Source organism: Mirounga leonina, unplaced genomic scaffold (assembly GCF_011800145.1).
Source record: "Mirounga leonina isolate KUSES-001 unplaced genomic scaffold, KU_Mleo_1.0 Mir_114, whole genome shotgun sequence".
NCBI classification, from domain to species: Eukaryota; Metazoa; Chordata; class Mammalia; order Carnivora; family Phocidae; genus Mirounga; species Mirounga leonina.
In genome coordinates, this window is record NW_023270265.1 from 593,134 (window position 1) to 619,132 (window position 25,999).

The 25,999-nt window shown below is 53.8% G+C and overlaps 1 protein-coding gene across 6 annotated transcripts in view; it reads left to right on the forward strand.

The window, feature by feature from the left end:
• Positions 1-8,402: 8,402 nt before the first annotated feature.
• The window catches only part of CHST3 (carbohydrate sulfotransferase 3), a 35,008-nt gene continuing 17,411 nt past the window's right edge, over positions 8,403-25,999 (forward strand). For 5 of the 6 annotated variants that reach the window (XR_004682118.1, XR_004682119.1, XR_004682117.1 and 2 more), the window contains exon 1: positions 9,071-9,476. The gene's annotated coding sequence lies outside the window, so the exon portion shown is untranslated. Of the gene's footprint in view, positions 8,511-9,070; positions 9,477-25,999 lie in introns of those variants that run through there. The other variant, XM_035021178.1, reaches the window with a different exon arrangement.

Sequence of the window (25,999 nt, forward strand, 5' to 3'; positions counted from 1 at the left end):
TCTTTCTTTTTCTTTTTCTTTTTTTAAGATTTTATTTTTAAGTAATCTCTACACCCTACACGGGGCTCGAACCCACACCCCCGAGATCAAGAGTCGCATGCTCCCCAGACTGAACCAGCGAGGTGCCCCTTTTCCCTTTCTTTAAAGCCCAGTGGTCTTCCTAGACTTGAGTCTCAGGGTTGTTTTGCCCAGATGTACCGCACGCCTCCTCAATATGAAATTTCAGGCCATGCTTTCTGTGAGGAACAGTTTTTTGAATTACAGCTTTTGGTATTTGTTCTATTCCATTGTTTTGGTTTTCTTTAAGGTTCCTTGTGGATTTCTACTACATGGATGGTGAATCTTCCTTTTCTCTGTGCTGGATCTATCACTTACCCCTCTTTTATCTCTTTCATCCCTTGGTTTTATTTTTATTTTTATTTTTCTTATTTTTTAAAGATTTTATTTATTTATTTGACAGAGAGAGACACAGTGAGTGAGGGAACACAAGAAGGGGGACTGGGAGAGAGAGAAGCAAACTTCCCACCAAGCAGGAAGCCCGATCCCAGGGGCCCGGGATCATGACCCAAGCCGAAGGTAGACGCCTAACGACTGAGCCACCCAGGCACTCCTGGTTTTATTTTTATACGTTAAAATAACTTCCCCTCGTGTCGCCTGGCTGGCTCAGTCAGTAGGGCATGTTACTCTTGATCTTGGGGTTGTGAGTTCAAGCCCCATGTTGGACGGAGATTACTTACAAATAAGATCTTTAAAAAATAAAATAAAATGCCTTCCTTTCTAGCTCACTTTTCTCTTAGAATATTATCTATTGTGTTTCTTCTCTCTTCTGTTTTTTTTCTCTTTTCATCTTCATTTCTTTTTTTTTTTTTTTTAAGATTTTATTTATTTATTTGACAGAGACATAGCGAGAGAAGGAACACAAGCGGGGGAGTGGGAGAGGGAGAAGCAGGCTTCCCGCCGAGCAGGGAGCCCGATGTGGGGCTCGATTCCAGGAACCTGAGATCATGACCTGAGCCGAAGGCAGACGCCCAACGACTGAGCCACCCAGGCGCCCTTCATCTTCATTTCTGAAATGGTTTCTTATTTTATATTTAGTTATTTTCTGATTTTTGTCATCACTTTTTCCCACTTTTTTCTTTTTTCCTCTTCACTTCTGAGTTTCTCTAATTTCAATTATTTATGTCATTTCATAACTTCTATCACTTTTAAAAAATTTCTCTAATTTGGTTTTGAAATATTAAGTTACCATTTCTATCTCTTTTGTGGACGTGTTTTTCTGGCATGCTTTTATTATTTGCAGGAATATTATTTTGCTACTTCTCCTTGTTCTTATAATTTTACACAGTATTCAACCTTGGTGCTTTCCCAATGCTCCTTTTTAAATTAGATTGATTTGGGTGCCTGGGTGGCTCAGTCGTTAAGCGTCTGCCTTCAGCTCAGGTCATGATCCCAGAGTCCTGGGATCGAGTCCCGCATCGGGCTCCCTGCTGAGCAGGGAGCCTGCTTCTCCCTCTGACCCCCCCCCCCCTCTCATGTGCTCTCTCTCTCATTCTCTCTCTCAAATAAATAAATAAAATCTAAATTAGATTGATTTTCCCAGCACTTTTAGGAAACATGGGTGAGTAAGGATAGTTTTCTACCTTCATGGCTCTTGAGCTTCAAATTCTGTTGAGTCTACAACATGATTGCTCTAATTACTACTGCTGCATAACAAACCACCCCAAATGTACTGTATCAAACAATAACCATTTTATTGTATTCCCAGATTCTGGGGTCAGAGAGTCAGAAAAAGTATGGTGAGGGTGGCGTGTCTCTGTATCTTGATGCTTGGTGGCTCAGCTGGAAGATGATGGTGTGGAGGTGACATGACAACTCGGGGCTGGGGCCATCTGAGGGCTCCTCACTCATATGTCTAGTGGTGGAGGCTGGCTGTCTAGTAGAATACCTACATGTGCCTTGTTGGGCTTCCTCACAGCATGGCGGTTGATTTCCAAGAGCGACCATCTTAAGAAAAAAGGTAGACATGCATGACATTTGAACAGTCTTGGAAGTAACATTGTCTTTATGTCCACTGTACTCTGTTGGTCAAGCTAGTCACAGAGTTCCAACCAGGTGCATAGATCCCACCATTTAATGAGACGAATGTCAAGGTCCCATTGTAAAAAAGCATGTGGGATGAGGAGATAATTTTTGCAGCCATTTTTGGAAAATAAAATCTGCCTCAATGATTACACACACACACACACTTTCCCTCCGTCCCTCCCTGTCTCTCTCTCTCTCATGGCTTTGTACTTTCTGAGGTTCCTCAACCCTCCACCCTCCAATCCCACTCTCCCCTGGAGCTTCTCTTTCTTTGTCCCTTAGTGGGCCTGTCCTGATCAGTTTGGATTCTACTCTCAAAGTCCCAGGGCCCAGATGGCTCCAGCACCATTATACCTCATTGTGTAGCGGTCCCCTGGCACTCCCACATGAACTGGATTCTGCGAGATTGTTTTCCAGTTTCAGCTACTGCTGAACAGGTCTGCCGTACTTTTGAGCACCACTTGGTGATCTGAGGGTTTACCTGTTCCTGGAACCACGAGAAGCCCAGTTTTCTTCCTTCTGCTTCCTCCCACACAGACACTGATATCCATGGGGCTCCTAACTGCCTCTGGCTTGTCCCCAGCCCACCTGTATTTTGGGCTTGTGGGTTTAACTTGTCACCTAGTTTTTTGTTTTGTTTTGTTTTGTTTTTGATAGATGTTGTCTGTGGGTCTTCTGATTTTTTTTAACCTAGTTTTTCATTTTTTTTATAAAAGGGGGGGTCGGTGTATTAGTCTGTTAGAGCTGTCATAATAAAACACCACAAGTTGGGTGACTCAAATGACAGAAATTTATTTCCTCACAGTTTTGGAAGCTAGAAGCCCAAGATCAAGGTGCTGTCAGGGTTGCTTTCTTCCTCCTAGACAGCTGCCTCCTTGTTGTGTCCTCACAAGGCTTTTCCTCTGTGAGGAGAGACAGAGAGAGAGAGAGAGATCTGCTGTCTCTTCCCCTTCCTCCATAGACACAAGCCATGTCAGATTAGAGCCCTACCCTTATGACTTCCTTTAACCTTAACTACATCTTAAAGGCCCTGTCTCCGAATATAGTGGGGTTAGGACTTCAACATAGGTATCTGGGGGAGAACAGGTTTCAGTCCATAACGGGGAATTTGGGAAGAGACATTCTACATTCTGCCGTCATCCCAGAAGAAGAGAGGCTTTCTTTGGCCACAGTCCACACAGGCCAGGCCCCCAGGACAGAGAGCGGAGTGCGGAAGGGTGGCCACTGCTCTTGGCAGCAAAGGGAAGGTGCCCAGCACCTGGCGAAGGCCCTCTGTGGCTGGGCCTCACCTATGTCCTCCTCTCCTCAATTCCTGACACCCACTGTTTTCCCCAGGTGCTCTGGAGACAGCAAACTGCCTCTCGGTGTCCCTGAACACCCCATCCTATTTCTGGCCTCTTTGCCTTTGTTCGCACAGCATGACTGCCCAGGACGCCCTCCCTACTTCCCTGCCCACTTCTCCCTATTTCAGCCGAGAGCTCCTATTTATTTTCTCCTATCGCATTTACCTCGGGCATCTTCTCTAGAATATCTTCCTAAATGTCTACCTGCTGGCAGGGACCCACCTCCATGCTGTTCATGTGTACATTCACACACACACACACACACACACACAGCCCTGCCACCCACCTGCACCTCCTCCTTGCACCTACCTCACTGCATTGTAGTTGTGCCTCGGTGAGTACTCCCACTAGACTGTGAGCTCCCTGAGGGCAAGACCTGGGCTTGGTCACTTGTGGCAGACTGGATTTCTGCTCTCAATTCTCATTCCCCTTGTCACAGACCTCTCTGTTATCACCGGGGCTTCATAGTGGGTACAACAGACTTCTCTGCCTTAATGCCTTCAGGTCTGGGCATGGGATTTGCTTTGGCCAGTGATGTCAGCTTAGGCTTCAAATGTGCTTGGGTGGTTTGCCTTGTCTCTTCCGTCTCGAGAAGAATGTGTCACGGGTAGTCACCGGACCAACGAGAATGTGGGGACTTGAACAGCAGACCTGAAGCCAACACAGAGGCTGGCCCCACACCCAGCCAATCCGTGGCCTACAACAGAAATCCCTGTTCAATTGCTGACCTACCCATGAATGAAGAAAATCCGCACTTGTCGTAAGCCACTGAGATTTGGAGGAGGTTTGTTTTATAGCATCATTGCAACAATACCTGACTAAGACGTCATTCATCCCCGGGTTCCCAAGCCCAGTGCAGTCCCCGGCCACAAACTGTTGAATAAAAAAGCAAAGACATTCTTTGATCCGATACCTTTGCAATGTGAGTTGGCTCAAGTCACTGCACCACCCGAAACCTTTGCTACCTCTTCTTTGCAAAGGGCATAGTAATAGTTTCTTTGCGGGGTTGCTGTGAGGATAATGGAATACTCTGGGGAAAGCTCCTGGCACTTTGTGTTCAACAACTGACATTTTCTTCCTGCATCTCTGCCTCTTACCATCTCGAAGTGAGCTCTTTGGCGAAAATGATCAGGAAGTAGAGGAGGCTGAGATGGGGTAGGGTGGTGGGGAGAGCAGAGAGCTTACTCGTGGCTCCTGAGCCTCTGAGCCCTTTAACTCCAGGTGGGGAGCCCCTTTAGATCCTTCCTCCTCCCCTCTTCCTTTGCTCCCAGCATTCTTCCTTGAGTCACTGCTAACTTGCTCTTCCTGACCCAGACAGGAAGATTTGCCCCAGATCCCAAGAATGGTTCAGCAATTCCCTGGCCCAGCATGTGACTGGGTTGCCTTACGAAGACAGGCAGCTTCTACTTCCTCTCAGAAGGGAGCTGCTGTGTAAGAAGTCTGTCTCCTCCGAAACTACCATGCTGTGAGGACACCGAGCTGGCCACATGGGGAGAGAGACACAGGCTGTGTGGAGGAGCACTGAGGTGCCACACTTCGGAGGGAAGCCTTCTTGGGCTTTCCAGCCCAGCGCAGCCCCCCTGCCAGCTGAAGGCAGCAGAATGACTAGCCTCACCTGATGCCATATGGAACAGAGGAGTCTTCCAGATGTATCCCGTCAATCCACAAATTTGTGAGGAATAATACTTTTTTGCTGTTTTAAGTCATTAAGCTTAGAGATGGTTTGTTATACAGCAGATAAATTAATAGATAAATGAAACTCTTTCTCTATAATACATATTTTATGTACAATGTGTATAATGTTTACTTTTCCTTAAAAGATTTTATTTTTAAGTAATCTCTACACCCAGCGTGGGACTAGAACTTACAACCCTGAGATCGAGAGTTGCATGCTCCATCAGCTGAGCCTGCCAGGCGCCCCTAATGTTTGTTTGTTTGTTTGTTTTTAAGATTTTATTTATTTATTTGAGAGAGAGAGCAAAGGGAGGAGCAGAGGGAGAGGGAGAGGGACAAGCAGCCTCCTTGCTGAGTCTGGAACCTGATGCAGGGCTCTATCTCACAACCCTGAGACCAGGACCTGAGCCAAAACCAAGACTGAGCCACCCAGGTGCCCCCCCTAATGTTTATTTTTATTAGTTTTTCTGAGCCATTTGAGAGGAAGTGGCAGAAATCATGACCCTAAATACTCAGGTGTGTATCTCTAATGAACCACACACCATCTTACAGAGCAGTGCAGTTATCAAATGCAGGAAATACAGCACTGACATAATATTAGCAATCGCTTGGCCCCCTTTCTCAATTATCTAAAGCATGGCTTTCATAGCATTTTTTTTTTCAGCTCCAGGATCGAGCTCAGGATTATGCATTGTACTTAGTGGCTGTATCAGTTATATGGAGCTGCGTAACAAGTCACTCCAAAGCTTCGTGGCTTAAAACAACCATTTTGATCATCCCACAGTTTTTTGGGTCAAGAATCTGGATGTAGCTTAGCTCTTTTGCTTAGGGTCCCTCAGTCAAGGTGTCGGCCAGGGTTCCCGTGATTTCAGGGTTCCACAGGGATGGGATCCGCTCCAAGGCTCATTCAGCAGGTGTTGGCAGGATTTAATCGTAGCACTCTGTTGGCCCGAGGGCCTCAGCGCCTTGCCACATGGGGCGCTCCACAGGGCAGCTCTGAAATCAAGCAGGCTGAGAAGAACCAGAGAGGATGTAGCAAGACAGAAGTCACAGTCTCTTATAACCTCAATTATGGCCTTTTGTAATCCAGAAATGACATTCCCTCACCTTTGCTCTATTGTATTCATTAGAAGCAAGTTGCCAGGTCTGGGCGCACTCAAGGAGAGGGGACTGCACAGGGGAGTGAAGGCCAGGAGTTGGGGTCCTTGGAGGCCGTCTGAGAAGCCTGCCTACCACAGTGCTCACATCCCTCTTGTCTCTTCTAATCTGGGGTGGTTTAGTTGTTTTCTTTGTCTTTGACATTTTAATATATTACAAGCCAGCTGTTTTGTCAATGTCCCTCAGTTTGGGTTTGTCCGCTGTGTCCTCATGATTAGATTCAGGTGGTGCATCATTTTTGGCAGGAATACTTCATACTCAACATTGTAACCTTCCCAGTGTAGCGTATCGGGAGACACATGATGCTGGCGTGTCCCATGATTAGTAACTTTAACTTGGATAAGTTAAAATGGTACTCAGGCTGCCACATTCTTACCCACTCTGCCATTCTGCCTCTGGCCTGGAAAGTTCTTTTTTCAACGGGGTAAAATTTTTCAATTTTTCAAACAGGGTAAACAAAACAGTACAAAACAAAACAAGACAAAACGAGACCAAATCTCTTGGCAGAGCAATTGTGGGAAGAAGTTGAGCCTGGAAACTCTTTTAGGATGAAAATCCCCAATGTCCTGTCAGAACTTTACCCTCCCCTCTCATTTGCAACCCAGATACCCTCAACCGAAGGCCCAGGGATTGGCTGTCATGCCAGCCCAAAGGAACCCGTTTCTTTCAATTGCTGGTGCCTTCACCTAGAAAGCCCTGTTCCATCTCTGCCTTCTGCTCTGCCTGCAGAACTCCAGTCCATCTCTGAAGCCCAGGCCTGGGGTCTTCAGCTCCAAGAATAAGGCTACAGCACTGAACAATTCCAGGGACCCCCGGAGCTGTGCAAGCCTGTGATCTTGTTCTGGAGACATCTACCCCCTTACTCCCGGCCCCAGCCTCCTCTCACATAGCACACAGTATCACTAGAATTTATTGAGATATAGGTCTGTCTTCTCTGGACAGAAGGTGGGACTAAGGTTTGTCTACCTCTCTGGGCCCCCGTATCCAATACGTGCTCCAGAAGTATTGGGTGAACACTGGAATTTCGCAGTGGCCGCTTGTGCTCCTCCTCCCACCCCTACCTCAGTAGCACTGTCCCTGCTCTATAATCTGGGGGTGACACAGTCCTAGATTTCAGACTTTGCATCCCCTGAGGTGCTTATAAAGTTCTGGCAATAAAATCCCAGATTCCATGTGGTTGACCGGAAGACCTCCCTTATAAGGCCAGCAGGTGCAGTTAAATGTAGCTTCTTGACAGATTTGTGAGGCTGCAAAGAGGCCCTCCCTTCAGAGAAGAGATGATGGGGTCTGGAGAAACCCTCCTGATTTGGAAACTGGTTGGAGAGCACACAGACTGATTCTAGAGCAGAGGCCCACAACCTGTGGATGAGGCCCAGGTAGCAGGAGATGTGGAGAGGGCCTCAGGATGCTTACCCAGGAGGTGACTTTAGATCTCAGTTCCCACCAAATTTCTAGTCCCCTGGAGCAGGCCACAGAACTGTTAATAATAGAACTGAAGCACCCAGTTGGGTTTTTCTGCCAAAAGAGACACTGAGGTCTCACTTCACAATCTGGAGCACTTTGCTCACATCCCCTCCAGTCCACAGTCCCAGGGGCAGCTTGGGCTGGTTCCGACCCAGATAATGAACAGGGACCTCTGACTTCCCCCACCTGTGAGGACTCACCCCTGGGGAAGGCCAGGACCATGCTCTGTTCTGTTTGGGTTTCTTTTCTACAAATGTTGAAAATGACAATGGAGGCAAGTGCAGATGTTGAGGTTTTTGCCTTTGGGGGCTTTCCTATTTCTCCTTTTCGGGGAATGACTTGTTGTTCTGAACCCTATACTATCCCGTTAAATGCCAGGACCACTGTCTTCAAGAGGCCTCAATTAGCTTATGGCGCTAAGTGCTGAAAAGACGGAGAAGAAAAGCCTCAAGCCCAAATCAAAGCCCCAGAGCCCAGGACACCACAGGATTCGGACAGCGAACAGGGAGTCTCTTTCAATTCCCAGCACTTCACCACGCTGCTGGTGAAGTTGGCCTTGCACCCACGAGCCGGCGCTGCCTAGCTGGACGCTGCCCCACGTGTGGGAGGCAACCGGTCCCCACTCCTCGGCCAGCAGCACTCACCCCACCCTCCGCCGGAGACGCCAGCTGCCCAGAAGGGTGGGAAGATAACGCGAAGCCGCCCTGGCTGGTGCGCGGGGACCCCACTTCCTTCTGGCTTCCCAGGTGTCCCACTAAGGGAACTCTTGACTGGAGGCCCGAGAAGGCGGTAAGGTGGGTGGGTGACCTGTGACCGCCCAGAGAGGGTGTGCTGTGGTCTTTGAAAGCCCAGGGGACCATCATTTGGACCCCCACCCCGCCCCGGGGCCGAGAACCAGCGCAGCCAGAGGGATCTCTCGGGGAAGAGATAGGATGGCAGGCCGGTAATGGCTTGGGAGGCTCTGGCAGGGCGAGGCCGCGAGGATCTATCTCCACGCCGCCTCTCCCCCCACCTAACCACCCCGGGGCCGGGAGCTCCGCGCAGCCTCTCTGGGAGGGGGTGGGGGATCCCAGCGGCCCCCCAGCGAGCCCCCGGGGAAGGCGGGCGGAGGTGCAGCGCCCGGAACAAAGGCCCACGGAGGGGTCCTGGAGCGCGCGGCTCCCCGGGGGCGGGGGCGGGCCCCCTCCTTCCCCCCTCCCTCCCCCCTCAGCTCCTCCCTCTCCTCCCCTCCTTCCACCTAGAGGCCCGGCCGGCGCGTAGCCCGAGCTGCGCCAACTTCGCCAACGGTTCCCAAGTTGCCGGGCGCACTGGGCTGGGAGCTGGGTGGGGTGAGGAAGGAGAGGAGGAGGAGGAGGAGGGCTCCCCGGGCGCCTTGGACGCGATTCAGGAATCCGCCGCCGCCGCCGCCGGCCGCTCGCCGGCTCGGGCCCGAGCGGGGAGGGCGCCAGGCAGGACCGCTCGCTCGCTCGCTCGCTCGCTGGCTCGCTGCGCAGGACGGCGCCCGCCTGGCGCCGCTTCCCGCTCGGCGTGCGAACCGGCCGGGCCGGGCCGCGCCTCCCTCCCTCCTTCCCCGCCGCCGCCGCCGCCACCGCCTCCGGGGAGGGCGCAGAGCCCTGGCCGCGGGGGATCAGAACCGCCGAGCCGCTTCTGACGCGTTCTGCGCAGAGGGCAAAGTTGCGAGCGGATGCTGCTGGCGCCGGACCGCAGACGCGGACAGTCGGATCCGCCCCCGCCGGAGGAGGCTTGGCGGCAGGGGTAAGTAGGGCGCCGGCGTCCCGGAACCGCCTCTGAGGCCCGGGCAAGGCCGCCCAGCCGTGCGCCCCGCAACCTCCCCTGTCCGGGCGGCCCGCCAAACTTTGGAGGAAGAGGGGGCGAAACGGAGCGTGGGAGAGGTAGTTCCCGGCCCGGGGAAAACTCCACGCAGGCACCCGCGACCCCCAGACCTAACCCGCGCTCAGATTCACAGCTGCCAGGTACTCGCAGCTCATCATCATTCAAGCCACAGACACACCGCGCACTCGCTGGGAGCACAGCCACGCCGACCCCGCACGAGCAGCAGGCCGAAATTTACAGTTCCGGGGGCGCCGGGGTTTGGATCTTTAGACCAAGCATGCCCTCCTGCCCTCAAATAAATCCACGGTCTTTGTCTGCTGCCCCTGCAGCCCCCCAGTGAGGAGCTCCCAAAGCGCGATGGGCCGGGGAAGGGCTGTCTTGTCTTTGAAAGTCGTGGCCGGCACCCCGAGGCTAGAAGTGGGGAGGGGAAAGCGAATACTGCAGTCGGATCTCGGGGTTCATCAGGAGCGAGTCTGGTGTGGAAACTCGGTGTCTTGGTGATGTGTCTGGGTGTGCGCAGCCCTTCCGGAGGCGAGGCCGGGAGAGAGGAGGGAGTGATTCATAAACTCGGACCCGGCGTGCTGGGCTCCGTGAGCAGAGTAGAAAAGGCTGCAGGCCGATGCTGCGCTGCGCGGGACAGCTGTGGGGTGGCAGTGACAGGGCCTGGAGGAAAGCACACAAACCCCTCCCCCCCCCCCCCCCCCCCCAGCGGATGTGCTTCCTCGGAGGGACTTCCAGGAGGACCAGCGGAGGAGATTCCAGCCGTATATGTGTGTGTGTTCACGGGGGTGGGGGATGTCTAAGACTCCCGAGGTCACGGAGAAACCAGGGCTGTGCGGGAGCCCTATTTATTTTCAGGCACCTGAAGCTGTGTTTGCTTTCAGATGCCCTGGTGTGCTGTGGCCCCAGGGTATTTCAGGGATTGTCCTGGACCTAGACCAGTGCTTGGCATATGGTGGGTACTCAGCAAGTAGTTGTTTGATGATTAATGGCACCAACAATTAATATTTGCTAAGGACTTACTATGAGCCAAGCCTGGTGGCCTCCGCTGGGTTGGAATTGGCCTTCCTGCAGAGGAGGGGGCCCTGAATGGTTCCAGGAAGCCCTGCCTGATTTGTCTGGAGAAGTGGCCCAAGCAGCATGTTCCAGGGTGCCATGTGGGCTGGCACTGGGGACTTGAATCTCACCATTGGCCTGTGCTCCCCTAAGAGGGGCAGCAGGAAAGTCTCCTATGTCTACATCTGGCTAAGCAGGGGATGGTGTTTGTGTTTCTTGGTGGCTCCTGTTGGCCTGGCTGGAGATGGGTCTCATGAAGGGTCTAGGGGCTATGTCCTCCAGCAGGGGCTTGGCTCTATAGTGGCAGCAGGTGGAGGGGTAGTCACAGTCCTTGTACTGAGCATCCGGTGGTTTCCTCTGTGTCAGCTGGAATGTGTTTCCCAGAGGAGCCGAAACATCTCATGTTCCTGGAACTGGGATCAGAAGCAGTTTTGGGAGTGATTCCCTGTTGGTGAGGGATTGAGAGTGTGCAAGGATATGGGACAACCTGGCCATGGAATCACAAGGAAATGTGTCATTCCCCTGCCCCTTTGTGACTAGGTTCAGTCTGCATTTCAAGCTTCGAAATGGTCTCAGTGCTGAAATTAGCAAAGTATGTGGGCAGCACGAGAACTGTGGCCCCAGATGAGAGAGGGAGTGACCTGGACTTGGCCATCTCTGATTTCAGGGGGACTGCTGCAGCCAGTCCCTTCCCCATATCACCTTCCCGCCCTGTGTCTTCTGGGAATCAAGAGCTCTACGTACATTATCTCATTAAGCCCTACATCCCTATGAAGTTAGCGTTTTATCGCTCTTTTGCAGATTAAGAAACTGAGGCTCAGAAAAGTTAAGTAACTTTTTCAAAGGCACACACTAATGAGGAACAAAGCTGGGGATTTGAACATGAACAGTCTGACTCTGGAACTCATGCTCTCTCCACCATGCCAGGTTGTCTCTACGGTCCCTACTGGTTCTCCATGGCAACAAAGAAGCTACTTACTAACACTAACATGGTCCTGGGGCCTCTGACTGCAGTCCTTTTTCCACACACTCTGCCCAGACTGGGTTACACCGTGGGCCATGGGAAATCAAAGTCTGGGTGGCTCCAGGCTGCTAGAACCTTCCGTGTAGGACTGGAGTCGGGAAATGATGGAGATTTGGAAGTATTGAGGGAGATAGTGCAGTAATTCCAGTGAGAGATGATTCGCTGCTTATCCGAGAAGTGGGGACAAAGCTGCCACTTACGACCATACAAGGCATAAGTTTGGGTTTGGGAGAAATGGCCAGGCAAACATTCTCAAATGGATTACTCTATTCCTTTCTTTCTTCGGCCCTCACCAGAGTGGAAATCTGGGATAACCAGCCCTCCCCTGCCACCTCCTGCCTGGTGGCTATCCTTCCCACACCTGCCAGATGCCCTGAGGTGGTTTCTGGTCCCCAAGAGAGATGGGTGGGCAGAGCTGGGGTGGGGGAAGATGACACATGGCTCACCTGGTGGTCCCTAGCGAATGCTTTCCCCCACATGCCCCACAGAGGGACAGTGGTTATCATCCCTACTTTACAGATGAGGACAGGGGGCTCAGAGAGGTGCGGTGGATGCCCAAGATCACGAACCTAGGGAACTGCAGGCTATGCTGCCTCCAGGCAGCCCTGCAGGCACTTAGGGACGGCTGTGTTCTCAGTCTGGTTGGTACTCTATACCCCATAAGGGCTGAGAGGGGTGCTTCTCACGGCTCTGCCCACCCCCATCTCTGCCCAAGGTGTCCATATACAGGAAAAACTGGCAGTCTTTTTTTTTAATCTTTTTTTTTTTTTTTAAGATTTTATTTATTATTTGACAGAGAGAATGAGAGAGAGAGAGCACATGAGAGGGGGGAGGGTCAGAGGGAGAAGCAGACTCCCCGCCAAGCAGGGAGCCCGATGCGGGACTCGATCCCGGGACTCCGGGATCATGACCTGAGCCGAAGGCAGTCGCTCAACCGACTGAGCCACCCAGGCGCCCCAGGAAAAACTGGCAGTCTTAAATAAGGAGCAGAGGATGAGCACTAGCTGGCTGGCCCCTGCCCACCTTCCCCAGGAAGCCCATGTGGGTGAGTTTCGAGAGCCTTGACAGAGCTGAGCTGTAGGTATTGGAACCCTCTCTTGCCTCCACTGCAGAGTGGGCATGCTGTCCAGGATGGAAGTTGGGAGACTGGGTGTGGGGAAAAGCTGCCCCACCCGAGGGACAGGGGCTGCTTATCTTTGCACCCTGGCTCCCTCCCAGCGTCTGAGACAGGGAAGTACTTAGGACCGTTGTCAGGTGATGGGTGAAGCCTAGGGAGGGGTCTCTGGCCTGCTGGGAAGTCATAAAGCAGCGGAGCCAAGGGAATCCTAGCCATGAGGAAACGCTCACAGAGGTCTCTGCCTGTCATGAAGTCATGCAGGAGGAAAATAGCTCTGCGTTTCATTCCTTAAACAGAAGAAAGAAATAAATGTCATCTCTTCTTCTCTGATGACTAAATAGATGATAGAATGCTGCTTGTTCTGCCTGAGCATGAGGCTTCCACGGCTGGGTGTGGGGCAGTCCCCGGCCAGCTGGACAGTTTGTTCTGTGCTTGGAGGTGGACACGCTCAGTCTTTGGCCCCATTGCCCCGGATCTGGCTGGTTGCTCCCCCCACCCTTATCCACCACCATGGAGAGAGGGGGCAGGCAGGCCACGGGAGACCCCAACCACCAGCAACTGCACCCCCTCATTCCTCCCCCTCTTGCCTCTCCCCTCCACATTTCCCCCGCCCCCCCCTCCCCCTGCTCCACAAAGATGGCTGTGTGCTGAAGGACTGTGGGTTTCTCTGGGCCCTGAGAAATTTATCACTGGGGTTCTAGAGGACTCTCTGAAAAGGATTTGGAGGAAAGTGTGGAAAATAAATAAGCCAGTTCCCAGTTGAGCGTCTCCTGAATACCATAAGTAAACAGCCATCCTGGAGGCCAGCCCCGGGAAGCTCTGTGTTGACCTCCCATGGTTACACCTGGCTCACTGGCTGCTTTTACCGGCTCCCCTACTCCCTCCCCTCTCCCCTGTCCAACCCCTCCTCCTTGGCTTTCGGAGCCTCAAAAGTCAGGGAACACACAGGACCGGACTGCTGGCCTGTCCTTGTGCTGCGGGAGGTTGGCACGCTGGCTGCTGGGACCAGGAGGAACATGAGGGAGGAAAGTCCACCTAGAGTGCCGGCTCAGCCCTGCTCCACCTGAGCAAGCCTCCCGGCTTTGGCCCCACTCAGCGAGGCAGAGGGTGGTCTCCCAGTTGGTGAGTTGGACTTTGATGGTGGAGAATGGTGGGGCTTTTTCCAGTGTGGCACCTGATGAAGTTTTGCATCTTAAACGTCCGTTTAGAGTGGATGGACCAAAGCTAATTTTCCCCTTTCGTGTCCCCCTCCCCACACACAAAGTGGGGCTCACATGTGAAGAAACCCTCACAACCTGTACATTTACCTTGAAGGGCTCTCGGGACTAACTGGAATGTCAAGGTTCTTTGCTTTTGGCCGGAGTCATAGCAGATTAGGCCATATCAGCTTAGGGTGCTGGTGGTGTAAGTTCACACCAAAGGTTTCAAGGAGCTCTAGCACGGTTGAGAGTTGCTCTGTCTATAGGGTAGGAAGCAAATTTGTGATAGCTTAATAACTTCAGTGCATTTAGTCGAGCCACTCTAAACCCCAGCAGTGCCTAGTGAGAAGGGAGAACCAGAGCTCTGCGTGGGAGGAGTTCCCGACTGGGACCCAGAGAGTGGCTGGGGGGCCTCTCCATTGTATGTGACTGTACCGAGCTGGGTGGGCAAACCGAAACCTCTGGGATCTGGGGAGCAGGCACTGCCGGGAGGCCCTGGGTCCTGCCCCCCGGCCAGGGAGCCTGTTTGTCATGCTGCTACCAGGCTGCCGAGAGAGAACTTGGGGGTGGGCTCCATAACTTGTAGCCCTGGGGGGAGAGAGGTGCATACCCGCGTACTCACAGACCATTACATCATCATGGGCTGAAATACACACACACACACACACACACTCAGATGTGTCCCTCCCACACAAATATTTCAGTAAACAGCTGGGCACATTATATACCAAAACATTTGTAGGCATGAGTGCGTGCATGCACACACAGATACACAAACACAGGGACATACTCATTCCAAAAGGCAAATTACGTAACGGTTAAGGGCACATATCCTGAAGCTGGAATGCTCGCAGTCCTGCTTAGTAGCTGTGTGACCTTGGGCAAGTTATTTAACCTCTCTGGGCCTTAGTTTCTTAATCGTACTAGGTCATAGGTAATAGGGCTGTCAGTGAAGCAGTATCTGTGAGGAGTTGAGAAATGTGCCTGTACGTAGAACTAGGCCAGTGTTACAAGTATTATTCACCACACACCCTCTGCCCAGATACTCAGATTCAGGTTCACAAGACTTCTCAGAGAGGCACCCACAAACTTGTCGGTGAGTGGAATCAGTCGCTTTGTACTTTCTGAGCCCTGATTCTCAGAATGTGTGCCATTTGCTGTACTAGACCTAAATTAGAATTATTAGGAAAATAATTTCATCTTCCCTCAGAAAGCTCATTATTTTAAAAGTGTTGTTACTTCCCCCCGCCCCCAGGAAGGGCGGGAATTGCTTTAGCAGCAGCGGTTTTCAAACTAGGTTCCACGGAGCCCCAGAGTTCAATGGGGACCCCGCAGAGGCCTGATGGGAGGAGGCTCCGGGCCTCTCCCCGCCTTGTCTGCTGTATACATTGGGCTTCTGAGGGAAGTTCTGGTTCAGAAGGCTCCCCAGCTTCGCCGTTTGAAAGCCCCCCTCTCCCGGCGGAACTGCTTCCCTTCTATGTGCGTGCATGCCTGTTCATACACGCCGAGCGCGGGCGCAAGCCCACACAGCCACCTGACGTGTGGCCCCGGGCCTCCTCGGCTCTCTTCCCCACTTTCCTTTTCTCCCTTCCCCTCCAGCTGCCGCACCATCTGCAGGATTCTGGAAAGTGCTAGGGGGGTCAGAGCCAAAGCAGTGCTATCTGAGGAAATATTTTGAAAACAAACTGGGCCGCCCCCCACCCCACCCCCCGCCCTCCACTGGGACTGCACCAATTTCCAGCACGACATTTCACAATTTGCATGACGCCGGGCCGCGGGCACCTGCCTCTGCTCTGGATGCGGCCTGGGGCCTGTCGCTGCAGGGTCAGGGACAGATGTACCTGAAGAGGCCCGAGATAGAAACCTAGCACCTGTGAGGAAGGGGAAGTCAGCCTCCTGGGGGGGGGGGGGGGGGGAGTGCAATGAAGAACCGAAACACCCCTGACCCGGAAGGTGGGGCCCCCAGTCTTGTTTTCCTCTCGGCCCGGCTCCTCCTGCGTCTGCAGGATATGTGGGGATCCCCCAGGTGCCCAGCGGTCAGGTACACAGGAAGCACGTGCGGGGACTGGGCCCCTCACACCCTCCGGGCCCGCGCTCGCTCGGTCCTCACAGGAAGCTCGTGAGGGAGGCAGCTCGTGATTGCCGTTCTGCAGTCAGGCACACCGAAGCCCACAGGCCGGAGAGGTTGCCCGCGTCGCCCAGCTCGGGCGTGCAGAGCCCTGTCGCGCCCCGGGGCCCTGCCCTGTGCGCGAGCGTGCCGCCGTGCCTGAGGCCCAAGAGGACAGTCCCTCCATCGCTGGCCGGGCCGCTGCTTTGTGGCTCGGCGGCTCTGGGGAGGCTGGCTTCCGGGGTCGCCACAGCCCTGTGAGGGCACTGCGGGTGGAGGTTCGAGCCCCCGGCCCACCCCCAGGCTGACCCGCACAGGGCATTCCTGATGGTACCACGGCCTCTTCTGCAAGGCCGGCCATCTGCCCATCGCTGCTTCCCCTTGGCAGTGACCTGGGCTGCCAACAGCTGTGTCAGGAGAAGGGTTTTAAACTAGCGAGGAGGAGCTAGCAGATCGGGGTGTCCCAGCAAGACAGAAGCCCCGCCCCGGGGATGGTGCCCAGCTGCTCGGGATGCCGGTGGCTTCCACGGGCCCTGTGATCTTCCAGGTGGATCGTATGGCCCAGCCTCCCCTTCCCCAGCCCTCACCTTGTCCTTGCTGTTCCCTGGTCCAAGCTGTCCTCATTCCTCAGACACAGGCATCCAGCTCTCTGTAGCCTCTCCAGCCTCTCCTTCCTGCTTTTCTTGTGGCCAGCTCCCATTCAGCCTCTGGCCTCCGCTTGGGTGTCCCCTCTGGAAGCCTAGGTCAGCAGCCCTCCCTGTGGCTGCCTGCGCGTCCCCCTCGTCACACTTCACCGCGCTGCATGGCCATTGCTGCTTTCGTGGTCTGTGGTCTCCTGTGGGTAGTGAGCTCTGTGAGGAAGGACAGTGTCTGCCTTGCTCCCCTTGGTGTCCCCAGTGCGTCCACACGCCCAGTGAGTCCCCACCTGACTATGGAACTGAGAGTGATGGATGTGACATGAAGCTTCGCCATGTAGGATAGGATAGTGTCCATCCTCCCAGGACGGGATGCTCCCATTAGGGAGCAGTCAGAGTGTGGGTGGGGGGCGGCGGTGGGAGGGGAGTCGTGGTGAGTTGGAGGAGGCAGCTGATGTGGACCAGAGGCTTTGTGTGGGACTGGGTGGAAACAGGAGAGTGGGACCCTGGGCACGTGACCTGTCTCAGTCATTATCCTATGCGCTGGGCTGGGGTCCTGACAATGGGCCCGAAACCTTCTGAGAGGCCCCTTTGAATTAGGTGGGCCGGGGGGTGGTTGCACTCTGGGCCCTACTGCTCAACCCCATCAGCAAGTGGTTCTCAGTCCTGTCCCCTTATGGAAGGATGTCTGTCCAGCCCGTCCAGCCCCTCCAGGGTTCAGACTTGCCCCTGTGGCCGAGTCCTTTCCCCTGAGCAGGGAGAAGGAAGCCCAGCTGGCAGGCTGCCTCGGGGGGCTGGTTCCAGCTACAGCCCTTGAGCCGTTCTTGCAGAAGTAGTGGGGCCCCCGAGTGCTCGATTGTCCTCCCCACCACCCAGGGAGCACACATGAGGTGCTTCAGCCCGGGCCTCGCCTGTCCAGGTACTGCATGCCTGCTCATGCCTGACACTGCACAGGGTGTCCTAGGGGTAGCAGAAGGTGCCCCCAGGCTAGAAAGGGAGAGGAGATGTGGGCACAGATAACTACCTTTGAGTCCAGCTGTGATGAGCCCACACAGGTGGACATGAGGGAGGACAGGGGGAGGGCTTCATGGACGAGGTGGGCATGCAGGTGCAGGGAGGGAGACTGGGCAAAGGCACAGGGTGGGAAGGCTCAGCTGGAATGCAGAGAAGGGCGAAGTGTAATTTGTAGGGTGCATGAAGATCGGAGATGAGGCAGGATGGAGCTGTGGTTGCAGTGTGCAGACTCTAGAGGTGGGCTGCTTGCAAGGAGAGGGAGCCCTGCTCCTCACCTGCTGTGTGACTGTGGCCAAGGTGCTTCATCCCCCTGTGCCTCAGTTTTCTCATCTGTAAAATGGAGATGCTAACAGTACCCACCACATGGGGGTGATAGAAGAAGAAAATGTGTCCCTAGACAAGTGTTCGGAGCAGTGCCTCATATACCGTAAGCATCAAGAAGAATGAGCTACTATTCTTATTTTTTATTTATTTATTTATTTATTTATTTATTAAGATTTTTTATTTATTTATGTGACAGAGAGAGACACAGCGAGAGCAGGAACACAAGCAGGGGGAGTGGGAGAGGGAGAAGCAGGCTTCCCGCCGAACAGGGAGCCCGATGTGGGACTCGATCCCAGGACCCTGGGATCATGACCTGAGCCGAAGGCAGACGCTTAACAACTGAGCCACCCAGGCGCCCTATTCTTATTTTTTAAATAAACGCAGCTAGAAATGTCAATTGAGGTCGTGTCAAGGTTCTTGAATGCCATACTTTCCATTTGCTAAGCGCCTGCTGTGTGCCAGGTAGTTATAGACCGTCTCACTAAGTAAGCCCCATACAGCCCAGCAGGGTTGTTAGCCATGTGTCCATTTTCCAGATGAGGAAACTGAGGTTCGGAGAGGCAGTTAACCCACCCTGGATCACTCAACCAGGAGCAGTGGGGGGCAGTAATGAAATCCAAGTCTCCCTGGCAGTTCGGTCTGTCCGTGTGGAGATTGGAGAGACATGACAGTACCATGGGGGTCACAGCCCGAAGCGGCACCCGGATGCTGTAGTCATGGGCCCCTGGGGCAGGGAGGGCAGGAGGGGACGGGGAAGGAGAGATCCATGCCAGCCCGGAGGGCACGGAGACAGGGAGCCCTTGAGACCATAACACACAGCTCACCATTCACAGCCAGGCGCACCACTGAGTCATTCTGGGAAAGCCTGACATCACTGAGCCTCACTGTCTGCTGCCTACCTGCCGGTCTGCCCTCTGTGGGCCCCTGGTGACCGTGTGCCCAAAGTCCTGCTAGGGACCCCCCCACCCCGGGGGAGCAGGGCCATGGCAGCTTTCTGGCTTCCTGTCCTGGTTTCTCCTTCCCGGCTGCTGTTTTCTACCTTGCCAGAGTTCCCTTCCCTGCCTGGGGTCCCCACCACACCCCTTACTCATAAGCTCAGCTGTGGCAGAGCTTCTGGAAGTGGTGATAGGCATGAAGAACTTCCAAAGGTACATCCTTGCCAGGCCTCTGATTGGAATTCTGGGCATTCCAGTGTTGGAATCACTTTGAAAAAGTAAAGCCTGGGTGAGCTATGTGCCCAGCACTATGCCAGGTCCCAAAGGCCTCTGCCTTCCTGGTAGGTACAGTTGAGTACCTGAGAGCTCTTTATGTACTAAGCATTCTCAGGCTGGGTGATTTATTTGCATCAGTCTGATTGCATAAGGTACCCATTTACAGATGCCAACGCTGAGGCCCAGAGAGGTTAGGTGACTTGTCCAAGGTCACACAGCCAAATTCAAATCCTCAGCTGTCCAACTATTGCTGTGCCTGTGCTCCACGATCCAGCTGCAAAATGAAACCACCAGAGAGTTGTAGGAGCTAGGGTGTATGAACCTATGCCTGCCAAATGGTGTGGTGCAGACAGGAAGTGCCAGGAGAGTTTTCATTTTTCAGTGTGAATCACTCCCCAGAGTTTCTTGAAGATGGTGGATCTCCAAGGAGGTGGCAGAGAGCCCCCAGCTTCTTGGCCATGCAGACCCTGCTGATGTGGCCATTTGGGGTGAAACTCACCTCTCTGGAAGGAGCACAGGGGTTTGGGGGCGCCCGTTCTGTTGTTGGTGGGCCGGACCTGGAAAAGGAGTGTGAGTCAAGAGAGGGGCCAAGTGCCAGCTTCCTCAGCCCCGTCTGCAAGCGCAGGATGCCAGCTCCGCCCGCCCCAGCCGCCCCAGCCGCGAGGAGGGGCCAGGGCCCAGCCCTGTGCTAAATGGTGCCCTCACCCTCCACAACCTCACGAGGGAGGCATGGTTAGCCCCATCTTCCAGGTGAGGACACTGAGGCTTATCGAGGTTTTCTGGCTCACCTGAACTCCTCTGGCCTGAAAGGGGAGAAACCGAGACTGTTTAGTCTTCTCTCTGCAAGGACAGGAGGAGGTAGGAGCTAGTCTCCCCTCTGACACCGGGTAAGGCCAGCTCTGTTCTCAGGCTTGCATTTCCGATTCGGTCTGCAGTCACTGGGTCGCCGTGTTGCCGTGTTGCCGTGAGAATGACCCTCTGGGGTGAGAGAAAAGCTCTGATTTCCCTTGAGCTGAGTTACCATTTTTCCAGGAGCACTTTTGAAGCCGTAGGGGCCCTCCTCAGGCTTCTGGGCTGGGCCCTTCTCCCCCCCCCAGAGCCAGCCCCACCTTAGTGGGCCTGGCCTGGAAACAAAGGGCCTCCACAAGATACCTGGCTTAGGTGATTACCCGGCATGTGACTCAATGGACAGGTGCCGGATTCTCAGGGGTCTCTCATCCCCTTTTTAGTGCCCAAGCCCCAGGTTAGCCTAACTCCAGGTGCCCTCTCCACAGATATGTGGGGATCCCCCAGGGTTCCATAGTCTGCAGGGTGGCTCCTCCTGACCCTGTCCCCCCTTAGCCCCCAGAAGTCCCCAGGCTTCAGGGGTGGCTATCCCCCCACACTCAGAAGGGAGGGGACCCAAACCAGTTACTCCCCTCAACTACTATAGGAATAATTTCTGGAGAGTTGTCGCTTTTCTTGCAGGGAAAGTAGACTGTTAGTTTGACTGTAGGGGCAGTTTTGCTTCTCATTGCCTCCAGATTTTCCTTTCCGGCTTTGCCTCAGCTTAAATTCAAAGGCCTGTTAAAATGACTTCCAAAAGGAGAGTCTCATCTCAAAAGAACTTTGCCTCTACTTCTATAGGTAGAAAACTAATACCTGCTTTTAATTTTTTTTTTTTTTAGTTTGACTAAATTTTACAAATTAAGTAATATATGCCCATGGTACACAATTGGAAAGGTACAAATGGATTAAGGTAAAAGGCACAAGCTGGAGAGTAGCTGCCTGGACAGTTAGTGTGTCATTTGGGGTGAAACTCACCTCTCTGGAAGGAGCACAGGGGTTTGGGGGCGCCTGTTCTGTTGTTGGTGGGCCGGACCTGGAAAAGGAGTGTGAGTCAAGAGAGGGGCCAAGTGCCAGCTTCCTCAGCCCCGTCTGCAAGCGCGGGATGCCAGCTCCGCCCGCCCCAGCCGCCCCAGCCGCGAGGAGGGGCCAGGGCCCAGCCCTGTGCTAAATGGTGCCCGGGGTCATTGCTAAGCCAGTGAGTGCTCCCTCCCAGGCTGTGCTGGCTGCCACATCCCAGCCCCCTCAGCAGTCACCTTGGCCTCCACCCACGAGACACAAAGGCCCCCACATCCCTCAGCCCCTGCAGCCCCAGCATGGCCCCTTAGCTTCAGCTTCCAAGGGTGGCATTCTCCTGCATTCCCAGCTGCCTCTTCTCCATTTTCCCCTCTTGTCTGGCTGGGCTGGGGCCTGCAGCTGTGGCCTGTGGGGTCAGGGCTCCACGCTGGTGATCTGACCGGACATACTGCCTCTTAGCCAAACTGACTGCAGGTTCAGAGTCCCCTAGGTGTGGGGGCTCACACAGACAGGTCCACCCTTCTCCACTGCCTTCCCTGGTGAGACTGAGTGTGACCTGGGCCTCCCCTGCTCCTCCCCCCCCCACCCCCCCTTCCCTCCCTTCCTCTGCCTCCTTCCCTTCTTCCCTCCTTCTTTCCTGGCATATATATGTGGTGCTGTATAGCAAATGGTAACTCTAATTCCTAAGAATGGGGCAAGTCAGAGAAAGAAATAGTGCCAGGAGAGCAATGTGCTGGAGATTTGATGTCAGCAGACCCTGCCCTTCACGTCTCGGCCTTGCATCTCCGACTGGGTGACCTTGGGCAGGTTGCTTAGCTTCTCTGAACCTTACTCTCTCATCTGGAGAATGAAGGTGATCGTGGTGGTAAGAATCCAGGCTGGGCACAGGGCTGGCCTGAGGACCAGGAGGAGCAAAAGGGCTTCCTAAGGAGGAAAGGGCGACAGATGGGGGGGGGGGGGGGGGGGGGGAGGGGGGTTCCCGGGGGGGGGGGGGGGGGGGGGGGGGGGGGGGGGGGAGGTGGGCAGTGCTGTTCCTCTGGGAGACTGGTTATGGCCTCGGGCTGGATCAGGGAGGGCTCTGGGGACACGTGGGGTTTGGGCTCAGCCTTAGGGCAGACTTTGGCCAGGCCCGATGGCCTCTTAGGCAGCTTGGCCCCTGGGCTAATGGCTGCCTGCCCTCCTGTGGAAATGCCTTTTCTTCTATTTCCACCCAGAAATGAACCCTCAGCTTTGTTTTTTTTTTTTTTAAGTAATGACTTTACAGTTTTTATAGTAGTGATAGATGCTTATTATGCAAAATTCAAGTAAAATGGACAAATAACAGAGAAGAAAGCAACAACTCACTCCTCAGTTCCACCGCCCAGATGTAACCAGTTAGTTATTTCGTGCACATATATACATAGAAGAGGGGGCGGTAGAGAGGCAGAAAGTTTTATAAACACGGGAAAATGCACAGTTGAGTTTAACTTTTAGGCCAGCGTTCTAAGAAGGCTGTGTGCCCCAAAGCAGCCCCTCTCATTTGTTCCCCGTGTCCATGAGGGCATTGTGGTGGGGGGAGGACCCATACACTCTGCTCTTTAAAACCTCCTGATACAGACCAGTTACAAAAGGGGAGCCGGTTGAAGTCGGTACATACCAGCTCCAGAACAGTGGTTTTCAATCTTTGGACCAAAACCACAGACAAAGATACCTGGAACTGAAACAAAAGTCTTATGAAGCCCATATGTATCTTCATCACACATTACACACACTGATATTTTCAGTTCTATACCATTCTGTTGAACTTTATAAAAAAAAAAAAAAAAGCTCGTCGACCTACCAAATTGATTGCAAGCTGGAGTTTGAAAAATATTGCTCTGGAAGACTGATTTTCAAACTTTACACCAGACTCACCTGGAGAGCTTGTTGGCAGCTTGCTGTGCCCACCCCCCTGAGATTCTGGTTGAAGAGGTCTGCGGAGGGGCCTGAGAATATGCATTTCCACCAAGCTCCCAGGTGCTCCTGCCTGCTGCTGGCCCCGGACCTCACTCTGAGATCTGACCTTCCTAGATTGTTTTTTAAAGCACTGTACTTCCCGCCAGACACTTCCAGAGGATTTGCTTTATTCAACAGATGAGAATCGCTGATGGCTAACACAAGAATTTGGGTCTCTGACATTTTGAGGGCGTCGGTCAGGCACTTTCTTCAGGATCTTTAAACACCACTCTCCTGAAATCCAGTTCACACTATGTCTCCAGTGCCGAATGCAGAAAAGGTCTGGGAAGCAAAGGGACATTTATGCCCAACCCTGGTTGAATACCTGCCTCTTAAGTCCCAAACCCACAGAACATAAAACCCTCCCGGCCCTTTTGAAAACACCGTTCCTCTATAGGCAATGAAAGGTGCCATTTACCATGGAGATTTCACCTCTTCTGGTTTTTTAAAGGGAAGAAGACAAGTCAAGCATGACCACCCCATGGGGAAAGCTGTTTCCCTCACTCTGGTTGGGGTCTGCTGGGTTTCATTGGCTGTCCCTGGATCCCCAGCTTTCCCTGGAACCTCTTCCTGGCATGGCAGCTGAGCGCGTGCAGCAGACCCGGGCTCGCCTATGTTTTAAGTTGCCTCTGCTCCTCCAGCCAGGGAACTCTCAGCCCCCACTCCTCATCCTCCCCCTTCATAGCCGTGGGGCCTCCTCCCCAGCCTTGCAGTCCTCTAGAAGCCAACCCTCAGCTGGGAGCAACCTCGTGAGGGAGGGAAGTGTTAAATGGGCACAGAGCTCCTCTGTTCCACTAACAATGGCCCGTTGATGACTGGATTCTGCCCAGGGCGGCCCCCCTTGACTGGACTTAGGGGAGGAGGAAGGACTCCAAGCGCCCCTCCCCCAGGCAGCCATTTCTGGGTGTGAAGTTGATCCCAGTCCTTGGCCTCTGCCGACAGAACCTCATTCTTCAGGCCCTGAAGCAACAGTGAGAAACCCACTCACCCCTCCTGTCCCATCCCAGGGGCAGTTCGAGGCCCCAGGAGTGATTCAGTTCCATGTAATTCAACAAACATCTATTGGGGAGTGAACCGCAGGCCCTGATATTTTGTAAAAGCTCTCAAAGGGATTCTCATTCACAGCTGGGGGTTAAGCCTCCTGGGCCTCCTATTGGTTAAACATTGTGCTTGCTGAGCACGGAACTGGTAAGTCCCCATTTCATGAGGGAGGTGCTTGTGGGAGGCTGAATACTGGCTCCCCGAAGATGTCTACACACGCACCCCCCACACCTGTGGATGTGTTACTTCCCAAGGTCAAGGGACTTTGCAGTGGAACTAAGTGAAGGATTTTGAGATAGGAAGATTACCCCGGATGATCCAGTGGGCCCAACGTCAGTATACTTGTCCCGAGAGGAGGAGGATTTGACGACAGAAGAGGAAGAATGATGCCTGAAGAAAGAGACTCAACCAGCCATTGCTAGCTTGGAAGATGGATGAGGGGGCCATGAGCCATGGAAAGCAGGCAGCCTCTAGAAACTAAGCTGCAAAGGTCAAGGAAGCAGATTCTCCCCCTAGGGCCTCTAGAAGGAACGCAAGCCTGTGGACACCTCGATTTTAGTCCAAACTGATCTTGGACTTCTGACTTGCAGAACTCTTCAGGTAATAAATACATGTTGTTTTAAGCCACCGAGTTGACGGTGGTGTGTTACCACGGCTACAGGGAAGGAATACAGGGCTGTTGCTAACTCTGCTTTACAGATGTGGCACAGAGAGGTGAGGCAGTCAGCTGGGGTCACACAGCTCATGAGTGGCAGAGCTGGAGCAGGAAGAATCCCTCACTCGGAGTGCTCCTCCACCCCACCGCACTGCCCCTCCTTGCAGCCTGACAGACAGACAGACGTAGGTCTGAAGCGCCCCACCTCCGCCCCGCCGCCTTCTTTTCCTGTGTCCTTTGTTAATGGTGGGGCCCAATCCGCGGAGAGAGGAGGATGTGGGGGTGGGCTGGGCAGGCGGAGGAAAGCTGGGGTGGGCCGGGTTGTCCCCAAGTGGAATGCCACATTTGAACTCGATTCTGGAAGAGCGGAGCCCGCGGGCACTGTCCCGCATCTCCTCTGCCGCCTGTCATCACGCTCTCAGGGCCACTCTGCCCCTGGGATCTGGCCCACGGCCACACGCCAGCCACAGGCTTGGGCAGGAGCAGCATTCTGCTCACTGTCACCCGCAGCCAGCAGCAGCTGCTTATCTCGGCCAGCCAGCAAGCTCCCATTTCCTGGGAGGCCGGCAGTGGCCTTGTGCCTTCAAAGGGCGTTTCTTCCCAGACGCCAAGAACCTTGCGTGTGAGGTCACGTGTGTCTCTTTGAGGCGTGTGAGACCAGCAGAGGTCTATAACCCTCCTGCTCGCTGATACTGTGTTCCTGAACCGTGGAGCCGACTGACTGGGTTCAAAACCCAGCTCTACATTGTGCCCGAGGGCAGGTGTTTGGCCTCTCCTTGCCCTAGGTGGGGGTGGTGGTTAGTAGCTAGGAGGGTACTGCTCCACCTTCCTCACTGGGTTGTGTTGTGGACCAAATAACATTTACAGTGTGTGAAGTGCTTGGAAGTACCTCGTTCATCACGGTCCTTGTTAGCTCGGTCATTGTTCGCTCCCCTAGGGCAGGGACTGTGTCTCTCCCTCCCTCTGCTGCCAGTGCCTCGGTCCCTCCATGGACCAGGGCAAGTACTCTGCAAATGAGTTGACTTGTCCTGCGCAAGCTTTTATCATCCAGAGGCTCGCTAGGTACTTCCCCCAGACTTCTAACTTTTCAAGTTCCCCCTTTGTTCAAACCCTCCTCCTGCTCCTTCTTGCCTGGGAGCTGCACGGTGGCCCAGAAGCAGCCTGAACCTTGCTCCACCCCTTGGCAAGTCCCTGGAGCAGTTCAGAGATAACCCAGAGGTCCCAGGTTCTCACCATTGCCAAGGCC